This window comes from Punica granatum, chromosome 1 (assembly GCF_007655135.1).
Source record: "Punica granatum isolate Tunisia-2019 chromosome 1, ASM765513v2, whole genome shotgun sequence".
Lineage (NCBI taxonomy): Eukaryota > Viridiplantae > Streptophyta > Magnoliopsida > Myrtales > Lythraceae > Punica > Punica granatum.
Window position 1 is genome coordinate 19,833,220 of NC_045127.1, and position 14,623 is coordinate 19,847,842.

Consider the following 14,623-nt stretch of genomic DNA (forward strand, 5'->3'; position numbering starts at 1 on the left):
AACATGCACAAACAAGTTATTTAAGGAATCAATAAAACAATACCGACTTCATGGATGCGAGAACACATAAAAAATTCAGGAATCAACTCAAATCGGGGCAAGGAAACCGGTTATAACCCGAAAAACCAACAAATGGGTCACTGTTACCTTTCCTTGAAGGAAACTCGTGAACCTCTTTGGTCGTTTGGGTTTGAATTGGTCTCCTCGACTTCGATTTAAACGTTTCTCGACATGCTAGCACATTAAACGATGATAAACATGCATGATATAATAAGGAAATTGCATAATATTAAAGTTTGGAAGTAAAACTTGCATAAAAACGCCTTATAACCCCGTAAACACAACAAAAATGTAAAAGTCCTAGCTCCTCTAAGTCGGGAATGGTCATACCTAGTCCCGAGATACGGGATGGGACTGCAAAATGTCGGGTTGGACCTTTGTTGGGTCGGGTTTGGGTTGTTTTGGCCTTGCACAGACCTGATTAGCCTTAACAGACCCGGCTAGAAACTGAACAGACCCGACTGGCACAAGTCGGGTCGGACGTTGCCATGGAGGTTCCCGATTAAATTTTGAGGCAAGGTCAACGGCTTTGGATAGCCCAGGGATCCCTCTAGGTGACCGTGGTGGTCGTTTGCTCCCGGAGTTATCGGGTCGACCTGTATAGACCTGCAAAGATCACGGAAAACAAAGTACGTCTGGAAAACACACCCGACTGGGCAGTTTTTGGGTCAGACGTCACTGTGGTGTCTTCTGATGGAATTTTGAAGTAAGGCCAACGGCTCACGACTCCTAACTCACCTCCAGAGGTGGCTGTGGTGGTCGTTTTCCGAAAAGAGTCTCGGATCGACCCGACTAGGCAGTCGAGCTGTTTCTTCTTCCTGGGGTTAAACCGACGGGTTTTTCTTGGATTTCTTGACTCCTTGACACCCTAGGGTTGTGTGGGGAGGTGTTTGATGGTTTTTGGTAGCTCAAACCGACTTGGAAGGGCTTGGAATCCAGGTTGGCATTTCTGACCCTAGAAGGGCCAAAACTGTCCCGGTTCTGTGGTTGCTTATTTCGGTGGGTTGGAGGCTTCAAACTTAAAATCTAAACTCATAAATGGATAGAGTGGGTCAAAAACATATGGGATATGAAGTTTGGTATAGTTTGGATTTAAGCCGGGATGATTCCGACTTAAGTCTTTGATGTTCTTGCTTGGTTTTTGCTGAACCTAAGCTGCGAATTTTGCTAAGTTCTTGAGGGAGCTTGAGAGCTTTTGAAGAGTGAGGAATAATGCTAGTGAGATGATGTGTGGTGAATTGGGCTTAACTTAATGACATAAAATGCATATATAGGCTAAGCTTAATGACAATTAAGTGAAGAAAAGTTCAATTAAAGCATGATTAAAGGGGTGGGCGGCTAGCTTAGAGAAAAATCAACCCAATCCTCTTCCATTGCATTGATGGGGAAGAGATAAGAGCATTGATGAACATTGATGAAGAAGAAGTGTTGTCTTCAAATGGTAGGCTTGATATTTCCATGGAAGATAAGGCAAGTTGGCATGGAAGAAGAAGACAATGGGAGGGGCGGCCATCACATGGATGAGGCGGCCATGAGTGTGGCCGTGGGCCCCACGGGTCACAAGGGAAGTTCGGGCCAAAGTTCGGGTCCCGATTGATCGCGTGTTCGAGGTTCGTGGATCAAACGAATGTTGAATTGTCATTGCGCGTGCGAAAATGATTTAATTGAGCCCAAAATCCTCCATTTTGCCCAAAGGAAGATTTGTGTGATTTTTGGCTCGGAAGCCGGTTTTGCTCATTTCAGGCGTTCAGAGCAAAGTTAGCCATTTCGGAATGCGCATCTCTTGTCTGTATTTCGAATCGGTCGTTTTGACATGCATTGTCAATCATATTGAATTATTGACCAATAAGCCAGTATTATCAATGTGAAGCCGGAGGCGTCCTAAGAGTCCGAAGCCGAATTTCTCAAAATGCTTTCTGAGTTGCTTGGGCGAGCCGGAGATATTGTAATCTCTATTCGTTAAGAACTGGACTCGAAGAATTGAAAAATTGCATCTGAAACCCTAAAACGGTGTTCTGAGGGTCTAGATGGATTGTGAGATTCCGTTTGAGGATTTTACGTTGAGCGTTGAGATGAGTAGCATTGGGTTTGCCAACCATCCGGTGTCAAGTTTCCACGAAAAGGACCTCCGTTTATGAATTTTCGTTGAAAACGGACTTTTCTACTCTTCAGAGGTCACTCGGGAAGCTGAAAGAAATATTGATGTTTGATTTGCCCAATTGCATATGTCTGCTGCAGTTTTCTGGGCAATGCATGGCTAACTTGGTTTGCCGATGTTCTATCAGACCAGTCTTCGGATAAGGTTTTCCGTTGAAAGGTATGCTTGTTCTGTCGTTTGGGAGTAATTAGAGGAGTCTGTATGACTTCTGAAAGACAGTTTAAAGTAATGATCATGCTCTCCATAATTGTTGGACATGACTGTATCTGACATCGGGCATTAACTTTTCTTGGATGAACCAGCATTTTTGGACTTCCATTGAAAAGTTGTCTGTATTATGAAATTGTTCTGTATGAAGTAGTCGATCTGCGAAATGTATTCGAAGACACTTTTCATCTGTTTGACATCGCGAAAAATTTTTGAAGCCCAATATTGACTATCTTCTGATGGTCGAGCGGACCAGTGGAAAATAGCACAGTCGGCGATGTATTCTGAAAATGTCGGTTTGGATGTTGTCTGAGCTGTCTGTTTGCTCTGTATGTTGCTGGATGAATTTGTATGTTCTTCTGTCATATGCTTGAATCATCTGCCTATCTCTATTGACTTGAGAATGAATAGCAATTTGCTGCACTATCGAGCCCTCTTCTGTATCGATGCTCAAGTCGTAATCTGAATTGCTGTTAATAGGCGTTGCTTGAATTGGTGAGCCAAAATGGGGTGCGATCAGCTTGCCCCTCTTTGACTGCGTGCTCGAGTGGAGGATGTAGCCAAAGACTTTCAGAAGCACCCCAGTTTGATAGCAATGATCAATTTAGCACCTCTGATGACCTTCTTCTTCCTCTTGCTTTGGATATATAGGGGATGTTATACCTGAAGCAGAAATGTAAAGTTCGGGACGGACCCGAGGGGACGGACCCCTGAGCAGAAATTTAAAAGTCGGGACAGACCCGAGGGGACGGACCCCTGACAGAAATTTAAAAGTCGGGACGGACCCGAGGGGACGGACCCCTGAACATAAATTTAATAGTCGGGACGGACCCCTGACATAAATTTAAAAGTCGGGATAGACCCGAGGGGACGGACCCCTGACAGAAATTTAAAAGTCGGGACAGACCCCTGACAGAAATTTAAAAGTCGGGATGGGCCCAAGGGGACGGACCCCTGAACAGAAATTTAAAAGTCGGGACGGACCAGAGGGGACGGATCCCTGATAGACCCGAGGGGACGGACCGCTGATAGAAATTTAAAAGTCGGAACGGATCCCTTATAGAAATTTAAAAGTCGGGACGCACCCCTGAAAATAAATTTAAAATTCGGGACGGGCCCGAGGGGATGGACCCTTGAACAGAAATTTAAAAGTCGGGACGGACCCCTGAACAGAAATTTAAAAGTCGGGACGAACCCGAGGGGTTTGTAATATGCACGGGCGCATTGCCCTGTGGATTGCGGGGTGCAGGGCGCTTGCTAGGCGGGTTTGCAATGTGTAGGGCGCTTGCTCGGCGGGTAGCAAGGTGCACTGCATTCTTGAAAAGGTGCACGCCAATTAAAAGTGCATTGCGAAAATGAAAGGTGCACTGCGTTCCTGAGAAGGTGCATGCCAATTGAAAATGCATTGCGAAAATAAAAGGTGTAAGTCAATCTATAGGACGCATTGCACTTAGGTTCCAATGCCCTAATCACCGATCATATGGTCCAATGCCCTATCCACTGAGATCGCATGTTGAATTTCAATTTTCGGTGTTTCCCTGAACTCACGGTGAGTCGGAGCGGAATAATAACCGAAAACAAACTGACTGGGATTCGACCATTTGTAATTTGTAATTTGTTTTATTATTTAGAGAGCATAGTGAGGAATTTACTTTGTACATTCATTCTGTAAGAATCCCGGTCGGTGAGCGAACGGTCCGAGGGTCCAACTAATTGAACCGATCCAATGCTTGCCTAGATAAGAGTAATCCCAAGATCTCACAGTTCCAGTTCACGGAGGAATTCAACCATCATGGTTTGATGAATTGTAACGCAAGATAGTGAATCGATTCCCCGACATACAGGCCTACTTCTCTTTCTCGGCTTCTCAAACTTCACCGTTTATTTCGCAAAATTTTCGGTGTCAAATTGTGTAAGCCAAGTGCAACCTAAATCACACGGTAAATGAAATAAAACTGCAAGCCTAGCAAGCTAGAGTATAGAAAGGGCGTGCGAGATATAGGCCTGCACGTAACGTGAACCCCCGAACTCATACTCTCTGGTTCCGCAAAGACCGATGCCTTAGCAAAACTAGGGGTACCATTACCCCTAGACCCGGGCAACTCACCAGCCCTAGACCTTCGGGTCGTAAATAGATAGTGCCGACTCATTCTCAAGCGTGTCCGTCACGCATCCCCCGAGAAGGTGGACACTCCTAAGCTCGCGATTCGGTCGAGCGCATGCGGACCCTGACGAGAGCACATTCGGGTCTGTGCACCACCAACGGTGCAATCCAACTTTTTACAGTCCCATCTCGTACTCGGGACTAGGTATAACCATTCTTGACTTAGAGGAGCTATGACTTTAACATTTTTATTGTGATTAAGGAGTTATAAGGTGTTTCAAGCATGATTACTTGCAAAAATTCCATTTTTATGCATTTTTCTTGTTATATCATGCATGTTTATCATCGTATAACGTGTTAGCATGTCGGCAAATGTTTAAAACGGAGTCAAGGAAACCATCCCGACCTTAAAAAGCCAAGAGACTTCTCGGGTTAACCTCTTGGAGAGGTAACCGAGGGTTTACTTGACCTTTTTGGGTCAAGAGTGGATTCTTTGCCCCGATTTAAGTCGTTTCTCGAGTTTGTATGTTTTTCCCGCATCCTTGAAGTCGGTATTGTTTTATCAATTCTATAAATAATGTGATTGGGCATACTTGTATGTTTGAATGCGTTTTCCAATTCATGGCGATACCGGCTTTGTTAAATACGTGTCATTTTATCCTGTTTAATGTTTGAGCTTGCGGGAAATAGTCCAAATTAGGTTAAAGAGACCGCTTGAAACCTGTAACGGGTCAAAGGAGCCCATGGCTATCCTCAAGAGGAAAGAGCCGAGAGTTCTTTGACCTCATTCAGGTCAAGAACGACCTCTTTACCTCGATGAAATCCATTTCTCGGATTTTGTGCAACCGCAACTTCAATGTCATTGCAAATCCAGCGTTTAAATTCCTTTTAGAATGTCGTTTTCCAAACAAAATGCATGGATTCACGTATCGGTGACTCTTTCGGGGCCATGTGGATTTCGAGGGTATTTTGGTCATTTTGACCAAATTATCCTCGACCTTCCTGGACGCGTCTTGGTCGTCGTGTCATGAATTGTTTTCATTAAATTGAGCTTTTTGGGTATTTAGACTTTATTCGGTGGATCAATTCATGATTTGTCTGATTGTCTGTAACCCGCACATTTACTACATTCGGCAATAATTTAAAAGTAATAAATTCACAAACGGGTTAATCGGGACGCTCACATGAATAAACCCACTGGACACTGACAAATCTTGCATGAATTGGTCACTAACTGATAACTCGCGTGGAAGAGTTCCCAAATGACGATAGTGCCCTTTTCAAAACTTGTCTATTTAAAAACCCGAAACGCGGGGTCGGACGTAGCACGAACGTTTAAAAAGGACTTGTGTGACTCAACTTGAGTTTTCACCTGATTTCAAGTAACTCAGGTCAGGATGCCGAAGATTTTCCTAGATCACTTCCGGGCAGATCGATTGGTTCTTTTGCTTTTTCGGGGTTATTGCATAACCCCAAAAGATCCAGGGAATTGGTCGAGACCGGCTACAGACCGAGGTGGCCAGCACTGCGATGTTTCCCTTTTCTAAAAACAATTTTCATGTAAAGAACAAAATCGTCTTTTTACATATTGGCGACACCCCTAGGGTTAGCTTGACAGAAACACTGCAGTATCAAGATAAGAATAGGCTACATGTTCAGGTGCAGGTTCATCTGCAAAGCCTTTTATTATCTAACCGATGAGTTTCTGTTATTCTATCGTAGATTCGGGTAACTAGAACGGTTATCTCTGTCACAAAACATGCCAAAATTCTGATTAACCATTCACTCGACCTAACCAAATTTAGAGTCAATACACGAGTTTGGCGAATTCATTGGAATTGCAATGTCACAATACATAACATTTTTAAAAGCAATCCACATACAAAGGACTTGCCTACAGACACCTTATCTGTCAGGTCCTTGAAACAAAGCCGAATGCAAAATGCTTTACACTCGTTTGCTTGTTTAGCAGAGGACATTTGCATGCCAATACATTCAGGGTTAATAATATATTAACACACGTAAACTTGGCAATGACAAACAACTTGTTCGTAATCCACATGTTGTTTGTTACTTTTCTGCTCTTGTTTGTCCGAGCTCGACCCATAGGACGCATTGCACTTAGGGTCCAATGCCCTAATCACCGATCATAAGGGCCAACGCCCTATCCATTGAGAGCACATGTTGAATTTCAGTTTTCGGTGTTTTCCTAAACTCATGGTGAGTCGGAGCGGAATAATAATCGAAAACGAACTGACTGGGATTCGACCTTTTGTAATTTGTAATTTTTTTCTATTATTTCGAGAGTATTGTGAGGAATTTACTTTGTACATTCATTCTGTAAGAATCCCGATCGTTGAGCGAACGGTTCGAGAGTCTAACTAATCGAACTGGTCCAATGCTTGCCCAGACAAGAGTAATCCCAAGATCTCGCGATTTCGATTCACGCAGGAATTCAACCATCATGGTTTGATGAACTGTAACACAAGATAGTGAACTGATTCCCTAACATACAGGCCTACTTCTCTCTCTTGGCTTCTCAATCGACATCGTTTGGTTCACAAAATTTTCGGTATCAAAATGTGTAAGCCAAGTGCAACCTAATTCACAGCGTAAATTAAATAAAACTGCAAGCCTAGCAAGCTAGAGTACAGAAAGGGTGTGCGGGATATAGGCCCGTACATAACGTGAACCCCTAAACTCGAACTCTCTAGTCCCGCAAAGACGAATGCCTTAGCAAAATTAGGTGTATCATTACCCCTAGACCCGGGCAATTCACCAGTCCTCTACCTTTGGGTCGTAAACAGGTAGTGGCGACTGTCAGCACCCCATTTTAGCCCACTGGCTCCTACAGAGATCACCCATCTAAAGCTCGGGACACTATTCACGGTCGGGCCGGCAAAAGCGAACACGAGAGCACGGGGACATGAACTACAGAAAAGAGGCAGAGACTACCAGAAAGGCACAAGAGGGGCAATCAGAAGAAGAGACAAGCAACAAGACCCAAAACAGTAGAAACCGGCACTATGGCACTATTCACCATCGGATCACTGGAGCGTCAGAAGGTATCCAATATGGAACTCTAAAAATCCCTCTTGGTACCAAAATGACCAATGGTGCTTCCGAGCGCATTTCAGAAGCTTCCAGCTTAAGCCGGGGAACCCCCTCGAACAGTCGCAGACGCCTTCCTAACGGGATCCCGGGACGTCCGATCCATAAATAGATAAACGACACTCGAAAACAGGCCTGCACACACCCGAGGGTCACCAGGACCAGGGAACAGGTTTCATACTGCTTTTCGGAACTCATCTTGATCTCCCGAGTGGATCCCGACCCGGGAAAAGGGGGCCCTTTCTACACAGAAACATAGCCGGAAACCCTTTTAACAAATCGTCAGTGCATGAAATCTACGCCAATCAATCCTAGGGACCTCAAGGACTTGGGAGATAGACCCTGATCACATTGTACTATCAATTTAGGTTTCCCGAGTACCATTCCGGCAGTAAAAGGGCCCTTCTTAGACGGAATCTCGCGCTTAGAGCCTATTCAAGGAAATGTTAACACCCGAACTCTGCACCACCCACTCGAAACAACTCCTAGGGGTTAGGAAATCATTTTGGCTCGGACCACGCAAAGCATATCGGTTTCTTGAGTGACGTTTTAATGGTCACGAACGCCTCCCGGCAAGCCTTCGAGACTTGTTTTTTACAAACATAGATCGCAGTGGTCTCCGAATGCATCAGAACACTTGGGAAACACTGAGAGAGCCTCATTCGCGGATTCCTAGGATGTCTCCAGTTATCGGTCGTCACCCAAGGTCGACGAGTCAACTGTTCCGCTCAATGCGGAAAATACACCGGCACGAGCCTTATAGCGCGCGGAGACGCAAATAGGAGACAAAAACGGTTAGCGTCGCTCCGATCATCCAAATCGAGCAAAACTAGCTTCCGAGCCTCCGAGCCACCCATTCATCCTCTTATGAAAAGCGTGGCAACATTAGGTTCGATAGAATCGCCTTTGCCCAAGCATTGCCAATTCGGCGCTCATTTGGGCCACGAAGCTCGAACACACGACCAATCAAGACCCGATCTTTCTCGAACTTCCCTAAGCTTCTCCTTCCCTTCACTCTTTCATTTAACTTCCCCTACACTCAAACTTCCCCACACTTAACCTCTCCCACACTCTTTCCCTAACTTTCCCTACACTCTACCTTGACATTTCCCCACCTTAATCTTCCCTCAAAAAATTCGGATGCCATAAGCACACCTCAATTGCACTTAACTCCACTTAACCTTGTCATTAAGTTTGCTTTTATAAGTCCATTGCATCATTAACTTAAACACAACTCTTCTTCCACTTCTCTCTAGCCATTCTCACTCTAAAAATCCTCTCAAATCTCCTCTCAACTTCCTCATTTCGTTCAGCATCCTACAGCAGCAGCCCAAGGCCAAACAAAGCCATTTTTTGTCGGAAAACCACCCGTTTTCCGGCAATCGGCCACTCGACTTGGCCCGAGCTTCAAACAAACTACATACCCTTCATGTTTTCGATCTCTCGAGTCCATTCATGGTGTTAGTTTTTCCATTTGAAATCATCTAGGTCTCATTCTAGCCCAGTCCAGATTCGGGTCCCTAGGGAGTTTCCCGATTTCTAGGCGAGTTCTTCCTTCCCGACTTATCCAAGCCTCAAAAAAACTTCATATCCCACATGTATTCGACCTCTCAAGTCCATTTCCAGTGTTATTTTTGCAATTTGAAGCCTCCAACAGCCCGAACCAGCTCTGTCCAGAACCGGGTTCCATACGCGTTTTCACGGTTTCCCGGGCTTCCTCGACACTTCCACCACCTCACCACTATAACGAGTCGTGCCTTAACTTCCTAGGGGTTTCTAACGACCCTCACTCTCCCCCGTGACAAGGTGGTCGCGTACCGAGAGTCGTTCAACCGTGCACCACAGCCATTTCCCTCCTTTCTTCCTTTACAGATTTTTCCAATTTTTTACTGGTTTTCTTTGCATCTTCCAGGAAAATCTACGTTTGTAATCCTCACGAAACCACTAGAGGCGTGATCCTCAGTCAGTTAGGAGTCCAATGCCACCGACCCTGCATTAAAAGACCACCGGGAGCCTCCTGTAGATCCGTTTCTTCATTGGGTGCCAGTCGGATCTGTTTTGCCTCGACTGGGTCTGTCATTTTTTTACTGATCCGAATTTGCTTTTGATTTTCAGAAAATCTACACGTACAATCCTCACGAAACCACCACAAGCGTGATCCTCAGTCAGTTAGGAGTCCAATGCCACCGACCTTGCATCAAAAGACTACTGGGAGCATCCTGTAGATTCGTTTTTTCATTAGGTGCCAGACGGGTCTGCTTTGCTCCGATTGGGTCCGTCATTTTTTTATTGATCCAATTTTGCTTTTGATTTCCAGAAAACCTACACATGCAATCTTCACGAAACTAGTGCAAGCGTGATCCTTAGTCTCTTGGGAATCCAACGCAACCGACCCCGCGCGAAAAGGCCACCCCGATCAACCGATATAGCCCCGAGAAGCTGGACTGCCAGTCGGGTCTGCCAAACTGACCCGACTTCACTGATTCGGGTTTGTTCGTTCCAGGGGGCAGAACCGACTTCCGGAATCCTTTTTTTTTTTTACTATTCTCGACTTTTCCCGCATCTCGGGACTAGGTATAACCATTCCCGACTTAGAAAAGTTAGATCCTTTACTTTTTTTTGCATTTGTGGGGCGATTAGGCGGTACATGACCGATTTGCATACAAGTTTGCGTTTTTATGTCATATTATGCACGTCTTTGTCGTGTAACATGCTAGCATGTTGAGAAAAGGTTTGACTCGGAGTTGAGGAAACCTCATTGGCTCGGGCAAACCAAGGGAGCCTCTCGGCCTCATCTCCCCGGCCGTATGTAGTTTCATTGCCCCGATTTAAGTCGTTTCCCGAGTTTTTACGTTTTTCCGCTTCCATGAGTTGGTGACGTTTTATCGATTTCCTTAAATATCGTGTTTATACTTGTTTGTATGCTCGATTGCGTTCCTAAGATCATGGCGGCATCAACTTTGCAAAAGGTGTGTTATAATCATGTTTGACGTTTTATGCATGCAAGAAACGATTAGAATCGATATGAGAGATTATCCGGAATTCAAATTGAGCCAAGGAATTGTTCAGTCATCTTCCTTAGGGAATGACCGAATCCTCCTTGACTCTCTTTGAGTTAAAGTTGGTCTCTTTTATCACTTCGAAATCGATTCTTGGAATTGAGTGTAATTGCGTCTTTCATTTATATCGTTAATTACGCATTAGTTTGCATGTTATATGTGTCAATTTTGGAGGATCACCCTTTGAACCCATAATACTCGCGACTCGAGGTCATAACCACGGAATAATTCCACAAACGGGGAAACGAGACGTGTCATTCTGTTAATTAAACCACTTGGCCTAAATAATTGGATGAATCGAATATCAATTTGTAAACGCATCGACGGATCACTAAATGGTGGAAATGCCCTTTTAAAATCCACAATCTCAAAGCATTGAGGTGGGTAACACGAGTAGAATTGATGTCGAGGGAGCACTTGCGTGCTATGACTCAAGTTTGAGCCCAATTTGAGGCGGCTCAAGTCGAAGTATATGAGTCCTCTTTAGACCTCTTCGTGTCATGCGATCTCAATTTTTACATGCGCACTTCACATGTTTTACCATCCAAGGGCATAACCATCATTCCGTGATTTGCCGATATCCTAGGTGTTAAGGAGACCGAAACACCTCGATCTATGGGTAAAAAGGGGCAATCAATTTGGGTGCGAGTTTCATTCGCATGGCCCATTTCATCCACTTCGATGTTTCTATCGTCTTACCGTAGATTCGGTAGTTAGCGTTGTTATTTCTGTTGCAAAACACATAATACCGGACTAAACATTCACTCGGCTTATATAAACATTAGATAATGGCTAGGCGGAACTCTAGGTTCCAAATCTAGAGTCAAAACACAAGTTTGGTGTATTCAATGAAATATCAGGGTCATTTGTATAGTAAAGTCTTAAAACAAACTCACACACATAGTTGACTTAAGAACATCATTCTAGCACATTCATATGCTTGCCTAAGGTAGGGAGATTGTTTGCCAAGTAACCCCAGTTAATAACTGATTAAGTCACATAAATTCGGTCTAACACACAACTTGTCTGCACTTGTCTGTTTATCAGTTATTTGTCAGTTTTTATCAGTTTTCTTCTTTTTTTCACTTTTATTTGTTGATTTGTTGCGGTTCGGGTCCGAACCTATAGGTTACGTATTGCACAGGGTCCAACGCCCCCACACACACCGAGTGCACGCAACACGAGTACGGAATCGGGTCTTACCTCGACTTACTGCCTTACTCCTAGTAATGTCTATGCGGAAGATGACTTGGATAGGGTAGGTAAGTCGTGGCTGGACATGACCCGGGAGCTCGATCAACCCTATGGCTATCACGAGAGTCACACGACTCTTCTGCTATCCGTCGATTCGGTCGGACCTGACCCCCGGCTCTCTGAGCCCGCGTTGCCTTAATTTCAGTTTCGGCCATTCAAAATCAAGCAGTGAGCATGAGTGGAATATTTGGCCTAATGCAAATTGATCGGGTCAATGTTTTGTATCGCGTCTGTATTTTGTATTTATTTGAGAGCACATTGTAAGGGCGTTTTTCTGTATTTTCATTCAGTCATCGTAAGAATCCTGGTCGGTGAGCAGACGGTTGGAGTGTTTCTTCGAATTTACGGTGTCAAAACGAGCGAGTCGAGTGCAACCCTAAATCGTGCGACAAATAAATAAAATGGCAAGCCTAGCAAGCTAGAGTACCGAAAGGGCCTGTGGGATATAGGCCAACACGTAATAGAACCCCCTAATTTGGAATTTTCGGTTCCGTACAAACCATCGCCTTAGCATACTAGGTGTATCCCATACCCTTAGACCCGGGTTAACTCACCGGCCCTCGACCTTTGGGTCGTAAACAGGTAGTGGTGACTTCTTCTCACGTGTGTCCATTGCGCGTCCCGGGGAAGATGGGCACTCCCAAGCCGTGCTATAGCGCACGCATGCGGGCCCTGACGAGAGCAAATTCGGGTCAGCACAGCTTGGCGACTCCACTGGGGACATTTAGAGGGTTCAGGCTCAATTTCGTTTGCTTGCTTGCTTGTCTATTTATTTACTGCTTTATGTTACTTACCGCTTATTTACTTCATGCACTTTATTTATGCACTTGCATTGCATATCATTCGAGCTTTAGGAACCTCCTAAGTCCATTTCCGACCTTAGTTTTTTCATTTGAAGCTCTCAGCACCTCGTTCCAGCTCTGTCCAGAAACAGTCCCTTAAGCGTTTTCTCGGTTTCTAGGCGAGTTCTTCCTTCTCGACTTAAGCAAACTCAACCAAACTTCATAGCCCACATGTTTTCGACCGCCTAAGTCCATTTCCGAGCTTAGTTTTTGCATTTGAACCCTCCAGCCCCGCGTTCCAGAGTTGAACAGAATCGGGTTTCACGGGTGCATCCCGGGCTTCCTCAATGTCTTCTCTATATCACGACTAAGGCGAGTCATGCGATCACTTTCTAAGGGTTTCTCACAACCCTCACTCTCCCCCGTGACAAGGTGGTTGCGTGCCGAGAGCCATTCAACCATGCACCTCCGCCATTTCTCTCCTTTCTCCCTTCTCGGATCTTTCCAGTTTTTACCGGTTTTCTTTGCATTTCCGGGAACATATAGGCATGCAATCCTCACGAAACCTCCACAAGCATGATCCTCATTCAGTTAGGAGTCCAATGCCACCGATCTTGCACCAAAAGACCACCGGGAGCCTCCCGTAGAGTCGTTTCTTCATCGGGTGCCAGTTGGGTCTATTTTGCCCCGACTGAGTCTCTCATTTTTTACTGATCCGACTTTGCTTTTGATTTCCAGAAAATCTAGGCGTGCAATGCTCACAAAACCACTGTAGGAGTGATCCTCAGTCAGTTAGGAGTCCAATGCCACTGACCTTATGCCAAAAGACCACCGGGAGCCTCCTATAGAGCCTTTTCTTTATCGAGTGTCAGTCGGGTCTGTTTTGCCCTGACTGGGTCCGTCTCTTTTTATTGACCCCGATTTTGTTTTTGATTTCCGGAAAATCTACGGGTGCCCTCCTCCCGAAACCACCGCAGACGCGATCCTTAGTCTCTTGGGAATCCAACGCAACTGGCCCCGCACGAATATTCCATCCCGATCAACCGGTACAGCCCCGACAAGCCGGACTGCCAGTCGGGTCTGCCGCCGACCCGACTTCACTGATTCGGGTCTGTTCGTTCCGGGAGGCAGAATCGACTTCCCGAAGCCATTTTTTCGACTTTCCTCGACTTTTCCCGCATCCCGGGGCTAGGTATAATCATTCTCGACTTAGAGAAGTTAAGACTCTTACGTTTTCTTTGCGTTTGTGGGGCGATAAGGCAGTCCATAACCGATTCGCATGCAAGTTTGTGTTTTTATGTGTTTTTACATCGTATTATGCATGTCTTCATCGTATACAGTGCTAGCATGTCAGGAAATAGCTTGAATCGGAGTTGAGGAGACCTTGTTGGTTCGGGCAAGCCAAAGGAGCCTATCGGCCTCACCCCAAGGGAGGTGACTGAGAGCCCCTCTTGGCTTCCTCGGGCCATGGATGGCCTCCTTTCCCCGACTCAAATCGTTTCCCGAGTTTTTATATTTTTCGCTTCCCATGAGTCGGTACCGTTTGATCGATTCCTCTAAATATCTTGTTTGTGCCTGTTTGTATGTTTGATTGCGTTCCTAAGATCATGGCGGCACCGGCTATGTAAAAATGTACGTTGTCATTGTGTTTGATGTTTTACGCATGCAAGAAACGGTCAAAACCGATTCTTGGAATTGATTGTAATCACAATTTTCATTTAATCGTTGGTTTCATGTTAATTCGTATGCTAGGTACGTTAATATCGAACAATCATTTCATTGATCCATAACAATTGAGGTTCGATGTCTCAATCATTAAACCATTCCACGAACGGGAAATGTGACGTGTCATTTGGTTATTGAAATCATTCGGCTTAAATAATTGGAC